Genomic DNA, 22,353 nt, shown 5'->3' with positions numbered 1-22,353 from the left:
GCTGGACTTCATTAATATAAAACAACATTTCTATTCTGTGAAAGACACTGTCAAGAGAATAGGGGAAGCCACAGATTTGGATAAAATATTAACAAAGCATATCTGATCAAGGGCCATTTTCAAAATATACAAATAACAATAAGAAAACAAAAAACCCAATTAAAAATGGGGTGAAAGATCTGAACATATTGCTCATTAAAGAAGCATATGAAAAGGTATTCAACATCATATGTCATTTGGGAATTGCAAATTAAAGCAATAAGATACTACTACACACCTGTTAGAATGGCCAAAATCCAAAACACTGACATCACCAAATGCAACAGGTATTCTTATTCATTGTTGGCGGGAATGCATAATGATAGAGCCACTGTGGAAGACAGTTTGGTGATTTCCTACAAAACTAAACATATTCTTACCATGTGATCTAGCAATCCTGTTCCGTGGTATTTACCCAAAAGTTGAAAACTCATGTCCACACAAGTTTTATAGCAGCTTTACTCATAATTGCCAAAACTTGGAAGCAACTAAGATATCCTTCAGTAGGTGAATGGATAAACTGTGGTTCAGCTAGACAATGTAATATTATTGAGCACTAATAAGGAATGAGCTATTAAACCCTGAAAAGACATGGAGGAATCTTAGATGCATATTACTAAGTGAAAGAAGCCAATCCGAAAAGGCTACATACTGTGTGATTCCAACTATACATTTAACATTCTGGAAAAGAAACCTATGGAGACAGTAGAAAAATCAGTGATTGCCAGGGGTTAGTGGGGAGGGAGGGCTGAATAGGTGGAACAGAGAACATTTTTAAGGCAATGAAACTATTCTGTTATGATACTACATGGTAGATATATATCATTATACATTTGCCGAAACGTGTGGAATGTACAACACCAAGAGTGAACCTTAACATAGGAGTTTGGGTGATAATGATGTGTCAAAGTAGTTCATCAATGTAGCAAATGTACCAGTATTGTGGGGAACGTTGATAGTGGGAGAGGTTGTGTGTGTGCGGTAGGGAGGAGGAGGTATGTGGGAACTCTGTATTTCTACTCAGTTTTGCTGTGAACCTAAAACTGTTCTAAAAACTAAAGTGTATTAAAAAATAATAGGGCTTCCCTGGTGGCGCAGTGGTTGAGAGTCCACCTGCCGATGCAGGGGACACGGGTTCGTGCCCTGGTCCGGGAAGATCCCACATACCGCGGAGCGGCTGGGCCCGTGAGCCGTGGCTGCTGAGCCTGCGCGTCCGGAGCCTGTGCTCTGCAACGGGAGAGTCCACAACAGTGAGAGGCCCGCGGACCGCAAAAAAAAAAAATAATAATAATAATAGACAGGAATTAGAAGTAGATGTTTAAGTCTCATCTACTTGCTATGAGAAGACAAAATTGATACAAGGTGAAATCAGAGGCCCTCAGTCTCATTAGAGAATTTGCTAGTGTGGACTAAATTAGAAATAGCCTGAGCAGGTAGGAGATACAGGTGATCTTTCCAGATACAGATCACAAAATGGGTATAGCAGCAAAATATAGAAGTATTGGGGAATCTCAACCTCCTGGCAGCATTTGGAAGCAGGCCCTTTGTTAAATTCTTGACCTACTGTGCTCTCCATTTCATTGAATAGAAGAGAGGAAACAATGAATGACACTGTTAACTTGTACTTAATTCTAACTCTTAAGATAATTCAGCTTATTTTTTAATTTTATTTATTTATTTTTATTTCTGAGATATGCGATTTAAAGTAATAACTAGAATTATGACTTATAATAATATACCAGAACACGTAAGATTTTTAGGAATTTCATCTAATGTCTGAAACATTTATATTTAAATTTATTTTAAATTCAGCTCATTTTGAACTGAAGGGCTTATTAGGTGAAAATGACCTGTCATTTTAGACTTTGTAACATGCAAGTAAGTGTACACTAGACATAGTCAAACAGACTTCAAAATGTTGAAGCATATTTCATAGAGCTCACAAGAAATAAAGATAAGTATTGAATGAATTGAAGGAAGAGTTCATGAAGCCATAAATGTCTGCTACATTTTGAGGGGAACTTTTTTTGTTTTTTGTTTTACCAGCTTCAGTTGACATTGCTTGGGTACATATTCCATTAGAGAGGTAGAGATAGCCCTTGCTATGGCCTCTCTGAATTGGAACAGGAAACTGAACTGCCACAGATGGGTTAAACACAAGGGAGCCAGAAGTGGTTGGTACTAATTCTATTAAATACTGAGGCTCGAAATCTACCCATCAAATCCTTTCTCTTGGGAAAGCACACATACACATAGCATACAAAGCAGATGGACACCTAGTTTGCAGCTGCAAATCTGAATTGTGTTGTGTGGTTTTTCCTGTTATTTTTCAAGACGAACACATATCACAGAATTAGGGGGTCAGAGACTCCTTGGGTGGTGCTACAATCCCAAAGAAGTAAATTTTCCTTATGTTTTTTTGTAGGTAATGTATTATAAGTTATCCATTATTGTAAGTAACCTGAACATATCTTTTCCTGATTGGAACTATGGAGACTCTGGAAAACCTGACAGGCTGGAGAAGTACAGGCATACCTCATTTTATTGTGCTTCACTTTATTGCATTTCACAGATATTGAATTTTTAAAAATTGAAGGTTTGTGGCAACCTTGTGTTGTCAGTTGATGGTTAGCATTTTTTAGTGTTAAAGTTAGGTATTTACTTTTTTTAAGACATAATGCTATTGTACACTTAATAGACTACAGTGTAGTATAAACATAACTTTTATATGCACTGGGAAACCAAAAAAAAAACAAAAACTCATGTGACTCACTTTATTGCCACATTCACTTTATTGCAGTGGTCTGGAACCAAACCTGCAATATCTCTGAGGTATGCCTGTACAAGGGATAGTTTCATGATTAAATGTAACAGGAAGTTAAAATGGAACTTTTCATTTTGTCTCAGTTTTGGCTAAAAACTCCAAGGCCAAGCAATATAGGTGCCAAAATTACCCTCACATTCTAAAGCAAGGTACTAGAGTACCTTACGTAGGACATGCTCAGAGACATCTTCTGTCAGCATTAGCTCATCTCCTATCTCTCAGCTATATAAGGGAGGGCAAAGAATCCATGGGGAAGGGCAGAAATGGTTTGGAGGGAGAATTTCTTTGGAGAGAGTTGTCAGTGTGCTGTATATGCCCCTCCTACTTCCTGGTAAGTATGTTGGGAGCACTTCCCCCTCATCTGAAGCCAAGAGAAGAAAAACACTCAAAAAGCTTGAAGTATTTTCTCTGAAACGTGGAAGATGCAAGGTCTGTTATCTGAAATAAATTTAAAAAATTTAAGGCTGGTGGCAGAATGAAGTAGAGCAGAGTTTAGTGGGGACAAGGACACAAGTGTGTTTCCCACGGACCAAAGGTGGAAACTGCAAAGTGATACAATTGTAGATTATTTTAAAAGGAACTTCATCACAGAAATCCATCTGGAGAGGTAAGGTGACCCTTGTGGAAGCAAAGGGTTGAAGGCAGAGTCTTACTTGTCCAGTTGTAGAAAGAATCATCCCTATAAAGGAGTTGCAGGTAGGAGATCCCTACTGGGTCAGAGGATTCTTTGTGAAACCCACAGAAATTCCCCACTCAAGAAGGAATTCAGTATCTAAAAGATGCTGCACCCAAAGGACACCAATATCAGATTGCAACAGTATTGGTTGTATAAAATGTAGTCTTTTCCTCTAAATTTCTCCTCTTTTCCAGGCTGGACAATTGAGGGGACTTGAAGCAGTAGCTAGCAAGAGGTGGGAGGAGATGGAACACAGAAGGCAGAAGTAAGTCCCTCACTCCTTCTCTACTGCGGACTTAATTTCCTGTAGCAGTAATGGCAGTCAAGCCAGTGGCGGTGTCCTCTGTCCGGGGGTGGAATTGATGGTTCAGTCTGCGGCATCTTGAACCTGAGGTCAAGGAAAATGGTGATCAGATCAGTTCTGCTGCCTGGGTTTGGACATAATTTCAAGCTATAAATCTCTGAAAGTGTTTTCTAGTCCTCTTGATAGTTCTAGGACTTACCCAATAATAAATTCCTTATCATTATAAATTAGCCAGAATTGATTCCTGTGACTTGCAATGAAGTCAGTCAAAAGCAGTATCAGGAATTTTGCAAGAAAACAGACCATCAGGGAAATGGGTCAGTCTGGGATTAATTATCTGACCTGTTGAGGCTGAAAGCAGTGAAAATCCAGTTGATTTTAAGGAGTAGATTATCTCTAGGTATGCAGGGGTGGAACAGTTAATAGAAAATCAACTCTGATTTACTGGAAATAAGTAAGAAAGTATTAAAGGCAAAGCCTTAGGGACCACAAGATTTTTGCTGTAGAAGAGTGTTAAAGTACATGAGTCATTCAAAGCCTGTGGCGGGTAGATGGTTGCTTCTGAAAGTGCTGGACATTTTAATGAAAGAGAATGGTAAATTCTGCTGCTCAATGATGTCAAGGCTCTAGTTCAACTTCTCTGCCAGTCTCATCTTTCCCATCATGGTTGCAAGATGGCTCCTGCAGCTCTAGACTGTCATGTCCTTACATGACAGTATCCAAAGGCGGGAAGGAAAGGGTCTTTTCTCCACTCCCCCCTTTTTTTCTTTTTAAAAAATTGATGTATAGGGAATTCCCTGGCGGTCCAGTGGCTAGGGCTCTGTGCTTCCACTTCAGGGGACAAGGGTTCCATCCCTGGTTGGGGAACTAAGATCCTGCAAGCTGCGTGGCATGGCCTAAATAAATAAAAATAAAAATTGAAGTATAGGTGATTTACAATGTTGTGTTAGCTTCTGGTATACAGCAAAGTGATTCAGTTATACATATATATACATATTATTTTTTGTATTCTTTTCCATTATGGTTTATTACAGGATATTGAATATAGTTCCCTGTGCTATACAGTAGGTCCTTGTTGATTATTTTACATATAGTAGTTTGTATCTGCTATTTCAAACTCCTACTTTATCTCTTCCCCACACCCTTTCTCCTTTGGTAACCATAAGTTTGTTTTCTATGTCTGTGTTTCTGTTTCATAAATAAGTTCATTTGTGTCATATTTTAGATTCCACACATAAGTGATATCATATGGTATTTGTCTTTCTCTTTCTGACTTACTTCACTTAATATGATAATCTCTAAGTCCATCCATGTTGTTGCAAATGGCATTATTTCATTCTTTTTTATGGCTAAGTAGTACTCCATTGTATATATGTACCACATCTTTTTTATCCATTCATCTTGATGGACATTTAGGTTGTTTCATGTCTTGACTATTGTAAATAGTGCTGCTATGAACATAGAGATACATGTATCCTTTCGAATTAGAGATTTCTCTGGACATATGCCCAGGAGCGGGATTGGTGGGTCACATGGTAGTTCTATTTTTAGTTTTCTGGGGAACCTCCATACTGTTTTCCATAGTGGCTGTACCAATTTACATTCCCACCAACAGTGTAGGAGGGTTCCCTTTTCTCCACATGGAAAGGGTCTTTTCTTTACCCTACCCTTCCTCTTTTTTTTAATCAAAAGGGAAATCACTCCCCTAGCAGATTTCCCCTTATGTCTCATTCACCAGAATGAAGTCGTATGTCTACCCCAAGTCAGTCACTAGCAAAGAGGAATGGGATTAGACCAGTCATAGTTTAACTTCTGGAGCTGAGGGAGAGTCCCACCTTGCCTGAGCTCATCATTGCCTGTTTCCTGAGTAAAATTGGGGTTCTGTTTATAAGGGAGAAGAGAGGAATGGCTAATGAGTCAGCATCCAGTGTGGGCAACACCATCTTTGGGTAGCTCTCACCTGTTTATAGTATGACCTAAAAAACTGCCCTCTTTGAGTAGAACCTAGAGCAGAAGTTGTTCAGCTGGTGTAGCCTGCTATGAAAGCAACTCTGATGCTTTCCTTTTATGGACTGAATGGCTTTTAAGGGACCATAGCAGGACATTGTATGGAGCCTGTGGCAACTCCAATGGTAGAATCTTGGTGGAGAACCTAAAGTTTTAGAGCAAAGTCATACTCTCTTCAGTCCTGGTTATGATTAAAAATGCCTGACTGTGGTGACCATGGTGATCACTAAGTGATCGTGCTATCTGAGTTTCTCACCATGAACTGGGTGTTACTGGATCCACAAAATTATAAGGCTGGATGTACCCAGGAGGATAGCCTTACTAAAGGAAGTGATGTATATTGGACTAGACCCAAGCAAATCCGGAAGGCATGGTAAATTGCCTGAGCAGTTTGACTTAGACTCCTACTGCACTTCCACCCCTTGGGGAGATTCCCTGTGATCAGTTCATAGAGGAGGAAGAGAATTTCAGCTTGGTTATAATGCTCTGCACGATATTCTGCCAGTTGGTAGAGGTAGACTCGGGAAATCTTGCCAGAGTACAGAACTTCAAGCATTATATCACTGTGAGTCCTCTGATAGGAATGAAATGATCTGAGCTACAAATCTACATTGATTAATAGGTAGTAATTAATTAATGATTTGGTCAGATGATGAGGGACTTTGAAAGAATAAGGTTGTAGGATTGGTAATAAGGAAGTCTGGAAAAGAGATATGTGGATGGACCTTCCATAACAGGCACTGAGTGTGAGGAAATTTATATTCCATGTGAATCTTGCCAAAAGGTCTGATTTTGAAAGAGATTGTCAATGATCAGGTGAAAAAGGTGACGCATCCTGGGGATATTGTTCAGCAGGCAACACTTTCTCTAGAGTCTTTGGAGTTTCACAAGACCTTTTGGTTTAAATAACATTTGTATTAACAGAGAATGGATTTCTTTTTAACAAAGATCAGAAGACATTCTAGTAACACTTGTGAGTATATACATGTCTCCATATTGCTGAGGAGAGCAAAATGATATTCTTGGAAAGATTCTTAATTTAATACTTTATCAAATCAGGTTTTTAAAAGTAGCTTATGATGCAGAATTTATTTCTCTTTTCAAAGCTGCAAGAAGGGACATCTCTTTCATTTCTTTCTCAGACTCCTTTGGTTAATAATGAAGACTTTTATTTTTAAGGTCACGTTGTGAAATTTTATTAGTTATATTAACAGCAGGCCTATAGGACAGAATTTTATTGATAGAAATGGAGAAAAGGATAAAAATGTTATTTAATAATAAAATAAGGATATAGCTTTTCTTCTTTATTATTAAATGCCTTATATACTTATAATTTCTTTCTATAAAGACCTTGAAACTTCAGAGAAGACAAATGGTCTATCCCTGGGTTTAAGTGATAGAATAAGAGCATTCTGGTTTAATCGCATTCCAGAGAGGAAATATTTAAGGTTTTTATATAGCTCAATATTTGTCAACAATGGATATGATTGACTAAAGAATATACAGACATAGCCAGCATTTACTGGTATATTATTCAGAATAGGTATGTTACTCAGACTGTATATGGTGTATTGAGTTTAAGAATACTTAGCGATATGTAATTAGGAATAAAGAGGACGTGATGGTAGGGGAGAAGGGGGTGCGCTAGCTGGATTCAACTAGCAGAGGGACTGAACTTTGTGATGCTTCAGAGAGCAGAACTGGGGAGGCAAACCCTAGCTTTAACCATAAGGGAAAAATTGGCCTGCTCTCTGCAAAGCACTGGCAGAATATGAAAAATGGCCTTGCCCTCAAGAAGCTATAGTCTAGTGAAACTGTTGAAGAATCAGATGAAATAATGCACATGAAAGTACTTTAAAAAATGTCAGCTATGATATAGGTGAAAGTTGTTATTCTCTCTCTGAATTCTTCTCAAAGAAAATAGATGGAAAAATGTTAAAAAAAACACAAACACCTGAGGGCATTGTGGTATTTAATAAACAATGACAGTCCAAGATGTTTGAAGACAGTTAATTTATCTTAAAATGCATTTTTTTTCTTCATAGAAGAATATACTGTGATTTTATTTGCTTCTAAATTCAGGTATTACTCTCCCTATTAACTGGCATTCTTAAAGATTTGTAATAATTTTAGATCAAAATATCATTACAAAAATAGACCTGTGTATGTAAATATGTTAGAGAATGAAAACCTTTAAATAATATGTTTTTTGTTTGTTTTGTTTTTTCCTTTGGAGGTGTCAAGTTCCATTCCAGTTTTGTTTCAGTGGCTTGATACCCTAGAAATACTATAACTTGTGTTGCCCCTAGTATTTTAAAGAGTAACATTTTGGAGAGGGATGGATTGGGAGTTTGCGACTAGCAGATGCAAACTATTATATATAGAATGGATAAACGACAAGGTCCTATTGTATAGCACAGGGAATATATTCAATATCCTGTAATAAACCGTAATGGAAAAAGAAAAGAAAATTAAAAATTAACATTAAAAAATAACAAATAAATATTAGAGCCCTGAGGAAAAGCAGGAAAAGCAGACAGTTGTCAGTAGTTTGCAGACTATTTTTATGTCTCTAAAGTACAGTTTTTAAATGGACGTTTTCTGCATATTAGCAAATGAATTATTGTTACAAGATTTTTATTGTTTCTGGAGTATCAAATAAAGACGCAGCATTCATTTCTTATTTTAAGAGAGAGATGTTTGGGTAACTTAGACATTAGGTGTACATTTTGAAGAATTATACTATACTTACGTTTACTAGGAATTTCGGTTGGGGGTCTGGATGAGGAAAAAGGCCTCTGCTGCTAAAGGAATGATAAAGGTTAAGCTTTAAACCCCATACACATCACCCTGGGTTTTCACTGATTTTATAAATAATCCCAGTAGTCTTGTTAAGAATAATGAGATTTTTTTGTTTTTCAAATTATAGAACCAGACATGGAAAAATAGAAGACTGATAGAGGCAGGGATGGTGACTGCAGGAGTAATTGGAGAGAGGGAGAGAGGAAACTACTGCCTCACAACTTAGTTAATAATTTATTATTAACTTAGTTATTAATTTTACTAATTAATAGGTTTTATTGATTAATGTTATTAAAATAATGCTCATAATGACTATTCTGAGTTATTAGGATTAGATTTGTGATTATATAGGAAAAAGAGGAGTATAGAAATATTTTGGAAAAATTTCACTCAAAAGGGCTGATACAGGGCTTCCCTGGTGGCGCAGTGGTTGAGAATCCACTTGCCAATGCAGGGGGCACGGGTTCGAGCCCTGGTCCGGGAGGATCCCACATGCCACGGGGCAACTAAGCCTGTGCACCACAACTACTGAACCTCTGCTCTAGAGTCCACGAGCCACAACTACTGAGCCTGCGTGCCTAGAGCCCGTGCTCTGCAACAAGAGAAGCCACTGCAATGAGAAGCCCCTGCACCGCAATGAAGAGTAGCCCCCGCTTACTGCAACTAGAGAAAGCCCATGTGCAGCAACAAAGACTTACAGCCAAAAATAAAATAGATAAATTAATTAATTTTAAAAAAGGCTAATATAAACTATTTGGACACTTGTGAGGGTAAATTTTGGTATCAGACAACACATATCTATTGAGCATCTCTAACAGACAGAAGGGTGGATTCAAGGATTGTTCTGCCTTCAAGGAATTTACAAACATATACTTGAAAAACTAGCAATGGAAACAGCATGTCCTAAGATTGCGATAAAGATACTAAGAGCCAAAGGATATCAGGGAAGGAAAACAGCTTTATGGTTGCCAAGATCTGAGAAGGAGGTGGGTCTCAAGCTGGACCTGGGAAGGATTGAGGAACCCAAGGAGAGGTGGGGAGGGCATGAGGAGAAAGAACCCAGCTGATATAGAGAATAACATGGGAAAGGCTAACCACCTGAGGGGTGCGTCCTATTCCCCACAGTGCCAACAAAGGAAGCCTTTACAGATGGGTTAACTGGCTTCCATTTCTAATTGAAAGAGAATCTTAAATAAGCAGGAATATAAGTTTCTGCTTTGAGATATTACTACCCTCCTCAGCCAAAGTTTCAGAGTTTATCTCCTCTCAGAGTTAGACATGTGGTAAACATTAAAAATAACCTCAAACTGGTGGATTTCAAAAATTATGCTAAACTGAGATCTAGTCTTTGTTACTCTAATCTAAATTATTATCTGTCTGATTCTTAAACTGCCCATTGTAGCATCTATTAGTAAAATAGTTTGAAAACGCTCATTTTGCTTTTCATATAACTCTTATTGTCTGTTATATCTTGCAACTGTAAATAGTTTTACTTACTACATTTATTATAAATACATTGTTCTTTATCATTTCTAGTTGAATATAGAAAAAGATTACTTAGTGCAAATTACAGATGTTTAACTCTGTTAATCTCTAAACATTATACATTGTGATAATTATCAAAGATGAAAAGGGCAATTATTTAATAAAAGTGGAAATTTGAGAGTATAGATGTATTTTATTTTTAAAAATCTTTATATATATGTGTGTATATATATATATTCATTTATACAGTTTCTGATATCCCAGTACTAGTGATTATAGTTCACAGTAGTAAAGTGGGGCTAAGAGAAATGAACAAATGTTAAAAAGGAAATTATTTAGCAGCTTGTTAAAGAAGAGTAGCTTGTAACTTATTGTAACTTGTGTTACATGTATGATATACGTAACACAAGATTTAAAGATATATGTATCTTGTTACATTTTACATATTAATAGTGATTTTTCTGTTAAAAAGCTTTTTATTATGGAAAAGTTTAAACGTATACAATAGTAGACAGAGCAGTATAATGAAACCCCATATATTTATCACCCCACCTAAAAAATTATAAACATATAGGCAATCTAGTTTTATTTATGATCCCTTCATTCCCCACTCCCACCTCTCCAGAACTAGTTTTAAACAATGCCCAAACATCTTATGATTCTATTCATAAACACATAAGTGATCATAGTAATAACATAGGAAATACTAATATATTTTATGGATAAAAATGGTGTAATCTCTATAGCTGTTTGATATTGACATGTTAACTGTAAATATCTATTTAAATTCACAGTTATCATTGTTCATCATATCAGATAATGAATTAACCAGACAGGTTCAGATTTAGTCAGCTAGTATTACAAATCGTTCCTGGTGTTGTCAAAAGAGCAGGACTGTCCTAATGCTGTTACTAATAATGAAACAACAATCAGTATAATTTTCATGACAAATTTCACCAAAACCTATGAATAATTTTTGTTTTTTTGTTTCAAGATTTTTCTTAATATTTCTTTATAGATACCCACTTTGCTAAGACTGATTTCTTTTATCTTGTCATCCACTTCCATACATGACATTACTAATACTTTATTCATGGTGTTAGTAAGCTGGGGAAAAATTGGGGACCCTCACTTGATTCTGGGCAAGATCCTTGTGGCCCAGTGGTGTTATAGAGAAGTAGAGCATGTTGAGGTTGTCGTGAGATTTTCGTCTTGGAATAGTCACTGCTCTTGGCTCTCCTGTAGCTTAGGGAAAATTGGGCATCGAAAGAAGGGGTGGTTGGTGTGTTGGAATACTGCTTGCGGAGAACTCAAAAATTCCTACTCCTGCAACATGTAGAAGCAAGGAGGGGGATAAGCCTCAAAGGCAGAGAATCTTGGACCTTACTGCTGGAGCTGTGGAATCCCTGGCATCAGCAGGTTGCCATGCACAAATATTTTCTTCACCCAGGACCTGGAGCTACACCTACCTATGGAGGGAGAACTTCTGTGGCCTTTCCTCACCATGAGTCAGGGTCACTACACCTTAACAGGCCACCTGCGTGTTTTGTTCCCTCCAGTTCCTTGCTTCTGTGCAGTTGGTATGGCAGGAAGGCCTACCCTCAGTTGTGCTTCCCGTATGGTCAGCATCCCTGGAGAGGCCCATCCTGTGCCTTCTCTGTTGCCACCTTTCCAGGTGTGTGGACAGTCAGGTGGTCTTCTCAGTAGGCCGGGGGAAGAAGCAGGCCTCATTCAGGTGTCGACCCCTAAGCCTCCATTCTACCACTGACTACCAGGCCTACATGGGATAGTGTGAAAGACTTGCCCAGCTATTAATAAAGTAGTGCAGCATTTTCCATTTGGCTGCCACTTAGCAGTCCTTGTGGGTATATTCCATGACTGAGAAAAAGGGTAGTTGTGGAGGAGCTATGAGCGCCAGGGTCTAAGGCCGTAAACCCCAACCTGACTCCTAGCTTGGGGAATACTGCTTATGGGAATATTGAGATTGTACAAGATATTTTAGGGCTTACACACTAAGTTACTTTGTGTAGCTTAAAAAATAATGTTTACTTTTTCTTTTCTTTTTTTCTTTAGAAAATCTTTGATGTGCAATAGCTAAGAAGTGAAGCAATTTTATACCTATCTGTATGGATTAGTTTCAGGTTAGCTCCTAACTACTGTTAGGATCCCAGAAAAAGACTGAGTGAAGCCAAGACCTTGGGAAAAGTGTGGACAGAGAGAAACCCTAGAAAAAGGGAGGAAAGGGGGTGCCCATGAAGGGCAGGAGGATCGGGAGTGGGGAGGGACTCCTGGGAAGGAGCAGAATGCAGACAGTCGTAAACAGAACTCAAGGATCTCTGGGGGTGCCTCAGGCAGAGCCCACAACACTCCACCCCTGCTTTTGTCACACCCTGGACTTCTGCTCATGGATTTCTTCTGGAGAATTCTGAAACTCTGCAACTTTAAAATAGAGGTCTAAAAGCAAGGACTCATAGTTATAGTCATTGTCAGTACCCACAGATAATCAAACACTTGGAAAAACAGCTACCTCTACCTAACTCTTAAAACACCACCATGTGTTACAGCCCCGTTTCAGGCACAGTTTTCTGGAAGAGTCTGCTGCCTTCTGGAAGAGCAGAGGCCTTTGCCCACCTGTAGAACTTGTTGTCTGATCTTGATGTCTGTCTCATAGGGCCTGCCATTACTCTTCTTGATACAGAAGATCTCTTATGCGGCCAATTTGGTGTGGCTCACAGGCATCCAGGTTGCTGCCTTTGATGTAGTTGGAGTATTTCTGGTAGTGTTCTGGATTCAGATCTTCATTGATAGGCTCCTTCTGTGGGTGTTTTACAGGACTGGACAGCTTGATGTCCAACGTGAAGGCCTTAGGGAGGAGGTACACACCATCTTCCCACTCGATACTGGATGCCATTCTTGGTGGCTGAGCTGTAGAGAACCCGGCCATCCAGATCCTTGAGCTGCTCTGTGATCCTGGGAATTTCTTTTTGCCTCATTCCAGCCAGATGAACATAGCTTGTGCAGAGTTTATACTTTTCCTCCATCGGCTGAGTTTTTGGAGGGGACTCAAATCTCACATCGTTTTGATCATACCACAGCTGGTAGAGACAGGACTTCCCATCCCATCATCCTCTGCCATCAGGGCCTCCGAATCCATGCCTCCCTCCAAGGCCCAGTTTTATGACAGAACTTTATAGACCTTCACTTTGCTGTGAGTGTATGAAAAGCTGCATGTCCTCACATTTGTCCACCAGGAACAGCTCCAAGGGGTCTGATGTGGCCCCGAGGACGTTGGGTGTCCTAACACAGAACCAGTGGGTATGCAAGCTCTGCCTTTGCTGCTCTCCTCCCACAGTGCCATGACAGTGGTTTTGAGGAATTATCTGGAATAACAGAGACACAGTTCCCCACTTCCAGGGTTTCTGAGGCAATGTATACTTTCTTACAGTAACTCTTCTTCCCAGCAGTCTTGATGGCTTCTCCAACCCAATAGATCAGATTCTTGTACTTTCTTTTCTCCTGATGCATTTTTTTGGAGTGATGGCATCTCCGGGATATTGCCATTGACATTGTTGTGATCTGCCTCCTTCATGACCATATTGGGACACCTCTCTTGGCAAGCCTGTTTGCTCCATTCCCCACCACAAAATTTAACCGTATCCTTACAGGCTTTACACTTTCCACATTCGGGCTGTTGACAAATCTTGCAAATGCCACACAGTCGGCGTTTAAAAGCATTCTTCTTGTCTTTGTCATCCTTTTCAATTTGCTCTGTGAAGAAAGTGTCAAAGATCTGGTAGAGCAGCTTGGTAGTGGTGGCTTTAGTGAGGCCTTGGTCCTTCTTCTTGGCAGAATGCCCAATGGTCTGACATCTTTCAGCTTGCCTTTTTCCCAGGATGACCCCTGCCAACTTGATCAGGTCCCTCATGTAGTGGGTCAGGAAGATGGGCTGCTTGTCACTATCCCGAGTCTCATCATAATTCCCTACTTGTTCCACCACAAACTGGGCAGTGAATTGACGTAGGTTGAGCACAGAGGACAAACAGTAACTTCAATCTTATTGATCCGGTCTTCATAGGCTGAGTCAGGGTTGTTCTGCAGGAACTCAACTACTACCTTACTTGTGTAGGTCTTCTGCATCATGCCGAACATCAGTGCATTCTCTGCTTTGGGATCCATCATAATGTATTTGACAAATGAGGTGCTGAAGCTCATGAGAGCCTTTTCACCTCTGTCAAAGCCAGTGATCCACCATTCACTTATGGGACCAAGAATTTTGCCATTAACACCACTTTCAAGAGATCAGTCATCATTTTATATTGATTTTGCTGAATCAGAAAAGGAGAGCTTGACATTCTTCTTAATTAGGCTGGTGTTGATCGGGCACAGGTAACCACTTTTACAGTACATGCTGAAGCATGTCAGTTTGGTTGGGGAAGAGCCTCTCAAAGCCAGATTCATTGTCTTCAGAGATAGACATTCTCCCATTTGTTAACAACTGTATCTCATCCACTGCATCAGGACGATGCTCTTCATATCCTAGTTCAGTGTCATCCAGGTACTGTCTGCATTGAGGATGCAGGAGTTCTCCCATGAGGATTCTCCCATCCTTGGGAGAATGAGGATTCTCCCATCCTTGGAGGATGGGTCTTGGAGGACACAACTATTTTGGTTTGAGCAACTTTTTTCTCAGCTGGGTCCTTGGATATAGTTTTGCATCTCTTCTCCTCCCTACTGGCACTTTAATCTTGGACTTTCAGTCTCCAAACTTTTCATCCTTCTCTTTCTAATCGGCAACTTGTGATATTACTCTTTCAGGTTCTTTTCCCTCACGTCTCTGGCAGCTAGAATCTTTGGGTTGTCTTCTGTAACTCTTTTCATCTTTCTTATCTCCTTCATCCTGAATTTTATCTTGAACTCCTTGTTCTGCCTGGCTCCTTAGATTTCTGTTTAGGTGCTTGTTCTTTAGTTTGACCTCTGAATCTCTTCTTTTTCATCTCTTTGTTCTTCTTCCTCCCTGTGTGTTTATGGTTTTACTCTTTCTGGTTCTTCTGCAGGGAGTGGTCTAGTAACTGGTTCTCTGGATGTGACTTTATGTCTCTTTTCCTCCTAGTCTTTTTCTTCTTCATTGATAGAATCATCCAATTTCGGTCTTTCAAGTTCTTCCTCAGATTTCCTTGCGAAATGAGATGTGATGGTGGTCTGACTGGTAGTTTGCCTTATAATCCTGGGCCTAGATGAGACTTCAGACTTTGTTTCTCCATCAGACTTGCATCTTCTAGGTATGCAAAGTTTAGTAACGGGTATGGGACACTTGTTTTCCTCTGCTATTCCCACTCTGCGGTCCTTACCACTTGTTTTCTAGACATCCATTCACTTCCCAACTGAAAGCCTGAGGTCTGTTCTCCAAGGATAAATCTTTATTTAAAGGGATTTGATTTTAGCCAGGTAGCCCTCCACTGATAATTCTTCTTTATGTACTTTATATAAAGTCACACAACTGATTCTTTATTTCTGTTTGCAGAATCATGCAAGGGGTTCAATTTCTCCTTCACACATTCTCTTTCTGTTAAGCTATCTGAAAACACATGGAGTCTGCTCCTGAACTGTAAAGAAAATCATCCTCACCACACTGAGCAGGGATCATTCCTTTTCTTCTTCTTTTTTTTTTTTAAAACATCTTTATTGGAGTATAATTGCTTTACAATGGTGTGTTAGTTTCTGCTTTATAACAAAGTGAATCAGTTATACATATACATATATCCCCATATCTCCTCCCTCTTGCGTCTCTCTCCCACCCTCCTTATCCCACCCCTCTAGGTGGTCACAAAGCACCGAGCTGACCTCCCTGTGCTATGTGGCTGCATCCCACTAGCTATCTGTTTTACATTTGGTAAATTTGTTTTACATTTGGTAGTATATATAAGTCCATGACACACTCTCACTTCGTCCCAGCTTACCCTTCACCCTCCCCATGTCCTCAAGTCCATTCTCTACGTCTGTGTTTTTATTCCTGTCCTGTGCCCCTAGGTTCTTCAGAAGCTTTTTTTTTTTTCTTTTAGATTCCATATATATATGTTCGCATACAGTATTTGTTTTTCTCTTTCTGACTTACTTCACTCTGTATGACAGACTCTAGATCCATCCACCTCACTACAAATAACTCAATTTTGTTTCTTTTTATGGCTGAGTAATATTCCATTGTATACATGTGCCACATCTTCTTTATCCATTCATCTGTTGATGGACACTTCAGTTGCTTCCACATCCTGGCTATAGTAAATAGAGCTGCAATGAACAGTGTGGTACATGACTCTTTTTGAATTATGGTTTCCTCAGGGTATATGCCCAGTAGTGGAATTGCTGGGTCATATGGTAGTTCTATTTTTAGTTTTTTAAGGAACCTCTATACTGTTCTCCATAGTGGCTGTATCAATTTACATTCCCACCAACAGTGGAGGAGGGTTCCCTTTTCTCCACATTCTCTCCAGCATTTATTGTTTGTGTATATATATATATATATATATATATATATATTTTTTTTTTTTTTTTTTTTTTTTGGTGGTATGCGGGCCTCTCAGTGTTGTGGCCTCTCCCATTGCAGAGCACAGGCTCCGGACACGCAGGCTCAGCGGCCATAGCTCACGGGCCCAGCCGTTCCGCAGCACGTGGGAACTTCCCGGACTGGGGCACGAACCCGTGTCCCCTGCATCAGCAGGCAGACTCTCAACCACTGCGCCACCAGGGAAGCCCGTCTGTAGATTTTTTGATGGCCATTCTGACAGGTGTGAGGTGATACCTCATTGTAGTTTTGATTTGCATTTCTCTAGTGATTAGTGATGTTGAGCATTCTTTCATGTGTTTGTTGGCAATGTATATCTTCTTTGGAGAAATGTCTATTTAGGTCTTATGGACCTAAATTTTTGGATTGGGTAGTTTGGTTTTTTTTTGATATGAGCTGCATGAGCTGCTTGTAAATTTTGGAGATTAATCCTTTGTCAGTTGCTTCATTTGCAAATATTTTCTCCCATTCTGAGGGTTGTGTTTTCGTCTTGTTTATGGTTTCCTTTGCTGTGCAAAAGCTTTTAAGTTTCATTAGGTCCCATTTGTTTATTTTTGGGTTTATTTCCATTACTCTAGGAGGTGGGTCAAAAAGGATCTTGCTGTGATTTATGTCATAGAGTGTTCTGCCTATGTTTTCCTCTAAGAGTTTTATAGTGTCTGGCCTTACATTTAGGTCTTTAGTCCATTTTCAGTTTATATTTGTGTATGGTGTTAGGGAGTGTTCTAATTTCATTCTTTTACATGTAGCTGTCCAGTTGTCCCAGCACCACTTATGGAAGAGGCTATCTTTTCTCCATTGTATGTTCTTGCCTACCTTGTCATAAATTAGGTGACCATATGTGCGTGGGTTTATCTCTGGGCTTTCTATCCTGTTCCATTGATCTATATTTCTGTTTTTGTGTCAGTACCATACTGTCTTGATTACTATAGCTTTGTAGTATAGTCTGAAGTCAGGGAGCCTGATTCCTCCAGCTCCATTTTTCCTTCTAAAGATTGCTTTGTCTATTCCTGGTCTTTTGTGTTTCCATACAAACTTTGAAAGTTTTTGTTCTAGTTCTGTGAAAAATGACATTGGTAGTTTGATAGGGATTGCATTGAATCTATAGATTGCTTTGGGTAGTATAGTCATTTTCACAAGGTTGATTCTTCCAATCCAAGAACATGGTATATCTCTCCATCTGTTTGTATCATCTTTACTTTCTTTCATCAGTGTCTTATAGTTTTCTGCATACAGGTCTTTTGTCTTGTTAGGTAGGTTTATTCCTAGGTATTTTATTCTTTTTGTTGCAGTGGTGCATGGGAGTGTTCCCTTAATTTCTCTTTCAGATATTTCATCATTAGTGTATAGGAATGCAAGAGATTTCTGTGAGTTAATATTGTATCCTGCTCCTTTACCAAATTCATTGATTAGCTCTAGTAGTTTTCTGGTAGCATCTTCAGGATTCTCTATGTATTGTATCATGTCATCTTCAAACAGTGACAGCTTTACTTCTTCTTTTCCGATTTGGATTCCTTTTATTTCTTTTTCTTCTCTGATTTCTGTGGCTAAAACTTCCAAAACTATGTTCAGTAATAGTGGTGAGAGTGGACAACCTTGTCTTGTTCCTGATCTTAGTGGAAATGGTTTCAGTTTTTCACCATTGAGAATGATGTTGGTTGTGGGTTTGTCATATATGGCCTTTATTATGTTGAGGTAAGTTCCCTCTATGCCTACTTTCTGGAGGGTTTTTTATCATAAATGGGTGTTGAATTTTGTCAAAAGCTTTTTCTGAATCCATTGAGGCGATCATATGGTTTTTTCCTTCCATTTGTTAATATGGTGTATAACATTGATTGATTTGCATATATTGAAGAATCCTTGCATTCCTGGGATAAACCCCACTTGATCATGGTGTATGATCCTCTTAATGTGCTGTTGGATTCTGTTTGCTAGTATTTTGTTGAGGATTTTTGCCTCTATGTTCATCAGTGATGCTGGTCTGTAGTTTTCTTCTTTTGTGCCATCTTTGTCTGGTTTTGGTATCAGAGTGATGGTGGGCTCATAGAATGAGTTTGGGAGTGTTCCTCTCTCTGCTGTATTTTGGAAGATTTTGAGAAGGATGGGTGTTAGCTCTTCTCTAAATGTTTGTTGGAATTTGCCTGTGAATCCATCTCTTCCTGGGCTTTTGTTTGTTGGAAGATTTTTAATCACAGTCTCAATTTCAGTGCTTGTGAATGGTCTGTTCATATTTTCTATTTCTGCCTGGTTCAGTCTCGGAAGGTTGTGCTTTTCTAAAAATTTGTCCATTTCTTCCAGGTTGTCCATTTTATTGACATATAGTTGCTTGTAGTAATCTCTCACCATCCTTTGTATTTCTGCAGTGTCACTTGTTACTTCTCCTTTTTCATTTCTAATTCTATTGTTTTGAGTCTTTTCCTTTTTTTTCTTGATGAGTCTGGCTAATGGTTTATCAATTTTGTTTATCTTCTCAAAGAACCAGCTTTTACTTTTATTGACCTTTGCAATCGTTTCCTGCATTTCTTTTTCATTTACTTCTGATCTGATCTTTATGATTTCTTTCCTTCTGCCAACTTGGGGTTTTTTTGTTCTTCTTTCTCTGATTGCTTTAGGTGTAAGGTTAGGTTGTTTATTTGAGATGTTTCTTGTTTCTTGAGGTAGGATTGTATTGCTATAAACTTGCCTGTTAGAACTGCTTTTGTTGCATCCCATAGGTTTTGGGTCGTTGTGTTTTCATTGTCATTTGTTTCTCGGTATTTTTTGATTTTCTGTTTCATTTCTTCAGTGATCTCTTGGTTATTAAGTAGTGTATTGTTTAGCCTACATGTGTTTGTATTTTTTACAGATTTTTTTCCTGTAATTGATATTTAGTGTCATAGCGTTGTGGTCTGAAAAGATACTTGATACGATTTCAATTTTCTTAAATTTACCAAGGCTTGATGTGTGACCCAATATATGATCTATCCTGCAGACTGTTCCTTGAGCCCTTGAGGAGAAAGTGTATTGTTTTTTTTTTTTTGGATGGAATGTCCTATAAATATCAATTAAGTCCATCTTGTTTAATGTATCATTTAAAGCTTGTGTTTCCTTATTTATTTTCATTTTCATGATCTGTCCATTGGTGAAAGTGGGGTGTTAAAGTCGCCTACTATGATTGTGTTACTGTCAATTTCCCCTTTAATGGCTGTTAGAATTTGCCTTATATATTGAGGTGCTCATATGTTGGGTACATAAATATTTAGGATTGTTGTATCTTCTTCTTGGATTGATCCCTTGATCATTATGTAGTGTCCTTCTTTGTCTCTTGTAATAGTCATTATTTTAAAGTCTATTTTGTCTGATATGAGAATTGCTACTCCACCTTTCTTTTGATTCCCATTTGCATGGAATATCTTTTTCCATCCCCTCACTTTCAGTCTGTATGTGTCCCTAGGTCTGAAGTGGGTCTCTTGTAGACAGCATATTTATGGGTCTTGTTTTTGTATCCATTCAGCCATTTTATGTCTTTTGGTGGGAGCATTTAATCCATTTACACTTAAGGTAATTATCAATATGTATGTTCCTATTACCATTTTCTTAAGTGTTCTTTTCTTTTTATCGAATGTCTTTTTGTTACATTGCAGTTAACACTTTTGCAAATTAGGGAGTTCATATGAGTAGAGATATTTTCTCAGATTTCTTACCCAGGAAGTATCCTTGGTCCTCACACCATGGACCTATTTTCTTCTTTTGCAACATTTGTTCTCTGCTTCAAAGTCCTGTCATTTAACTATGTACTTTCCCCCTTTCACTTCTTTTTGTTGCCTTTTTGCATCTCTTCTGTGTAACACTGTTCCTGGTGTTTTGGCCTTTGCTTCTATTGATCAACACTGTGGTTGATTATTTTAACCAAAATCATTGATCCTAGTCTTACCCACTCCCCAATTACCAGGGATCCCCTGATTGGGACATTTTTATAAATCATTTCTCAGGGTCTATGCCAAGAGAGCACAATGTAGCTAAAATTGTAGACTTGAATCACTTGTAAGACAACCATGACAAAGCAAGAGAATGAGGCAGTTGGGGAACCCTTTAAGTATCTGTTACCTGCCACTCACTACTCACATCTTCGTGGTTTTCACCTGAGTCTGATAATGAAGGGCCTGGAGTGGGCATTCTGTGTCAGTTGCAGACCACAGTGATTCCAGACTCAGGGCCATATTGTACTATATTGAACCTGACATTATACTCTAGAAACCTCTCTTGCTATGGAGCAGCCCCAACTGAGTTAACAATTTGTGAAGGGGAAAATATGTGTCAGTTTATATCACCACTCTATGTTGGAACAGTGTATGTCCATGTACATTATGGAAATAGAGTAGGAAGTTTTCTTTTTTGCAAATGGCCACTATTTAATCTTTTAAGGACATTGAGTACTTCTGATGATGTGGAAAGTGTCAGAAAAGACACGCTGGTTAGTTTTCAACATCAAATGAAAATAGCATCATCATAAAGGTTTTTCAAACTGATCACTCATCTCTTTGGTAATTTACCTTTTTCTTTGGTACATTACGTCAAATGCCTCATTAACTTTGTCTAAAGCAAGGGTATGGGACACCAGTGCATCCAGATCGAATTTCTTATTCTTGTAGTCAGCAGCCAGCTTTGGGACAGAATCGATACCTTTCCAATCTGTAATTGGCCAAAATACCAAATAAAGACATGGTGCTTGACATGAAAAGGTAGTTTAACCAGTGTTTGTCGAATGAATGAAATTATCAGGTCAGATTTGGGTTGCTTTAAATAGCTTATCCCCCTGCCATCTTTAATTTTTTGTACTTCTATCTATTAAAATTTTTTTCTTCAAAAGAAAAATTCAAGATTATTTTCTATTTCTAGATAAGGAAGTATCTCAATTTGATCACCGTCTACCTTTTGTTCCCCTATGTTGGTCCATTTTAATGCAAACTGAATTTCAGTTTGCAAATTATAGTTATCCTTCTATAAAGAAACTCTGTTTACTTTCAAGTAACTAATAGAATAAATAGCTTTCAGGTAGTCTTCAGATATGTTCTAGGCACTCAATATTTAAAAAATAAATTATTTTCCTTTCCTTTCAATAATCCTAATTATGATAATTTGAGTACTACTATGAAGAAAATTAAAAGAAAAAAAAAACTGACCACCAAAGCTTGTTCCATTTAGAGTACGGCCCATTATTAGCTCCACTGCAGAAACACTCAATCTGTTGTCACCAACGTTTACTCCAATGATGTACATACTCCCCAACCTACTGTTATGCTGTCAAGGGCTGCTCTCTGGAAGGTCAAACAAAAAGATTAGCTGAGTAAGTAGAAAAGTAAAACATGAATTCCAATGTGGGTTTGTACAATAGTTTAGGGAAATTTTACACAACTCTGCATAAAAGATAATGGCTAATGAGGTTGTAATATTGTAGATTGAGACTTGAGGCACCAGTGTTCTGTTTCAGATAGAATATCCAATAAAATTTTGAATGTCATCAAAAAAGATATTGAAAAGAAACCAAACATATTTTACTCTGTTTAATACCACACTTATGCATAAGTGTGGTATTAAACAGAGTAAAATATGTTTGGTTTCTTTTCAATATCTTTTTTGATGACAAACATTTCACCTGCTTCCCTATATTTTTTAGC

The 22,353-nt window shown here is 38.4% G+C and overlaps 1 pseudogene; it reads right to left on the bottom strand.

Moving 5' to 3' along the window:
• Window positions 1-12,355: 12,355 nt before the first annotated feature.
• Window positions 12,356-21,955, bottom strand: LOC111178999 (DNA (cytosine-5)-methyltransferase 1-like; annotated as a pseudogene).
• Between the last annotated feature and the right edge of the window lie 398 nt (window positions 21,956-22,353).

This window comes from Delphinapterus leucas, chromosome 5 (genome assembly GCF_059928025.1).
Source record: "Delphinapterus leucas isolate spDelLeu-1000000601 "Yukka" chromosome 5, BTC_Dleu_Yukka2, whole genome shotgun sequence".
Taxonomy (NCBI): Eukaryota; Metazoa; Chordata; class Mammalia; order Artiodactyla; family Monodontidae; genus Delphinapterus; species Delphinapterus leucas.
This window is presented reverse-complemented; position numbering and strand designations above follow the sequence as displayed.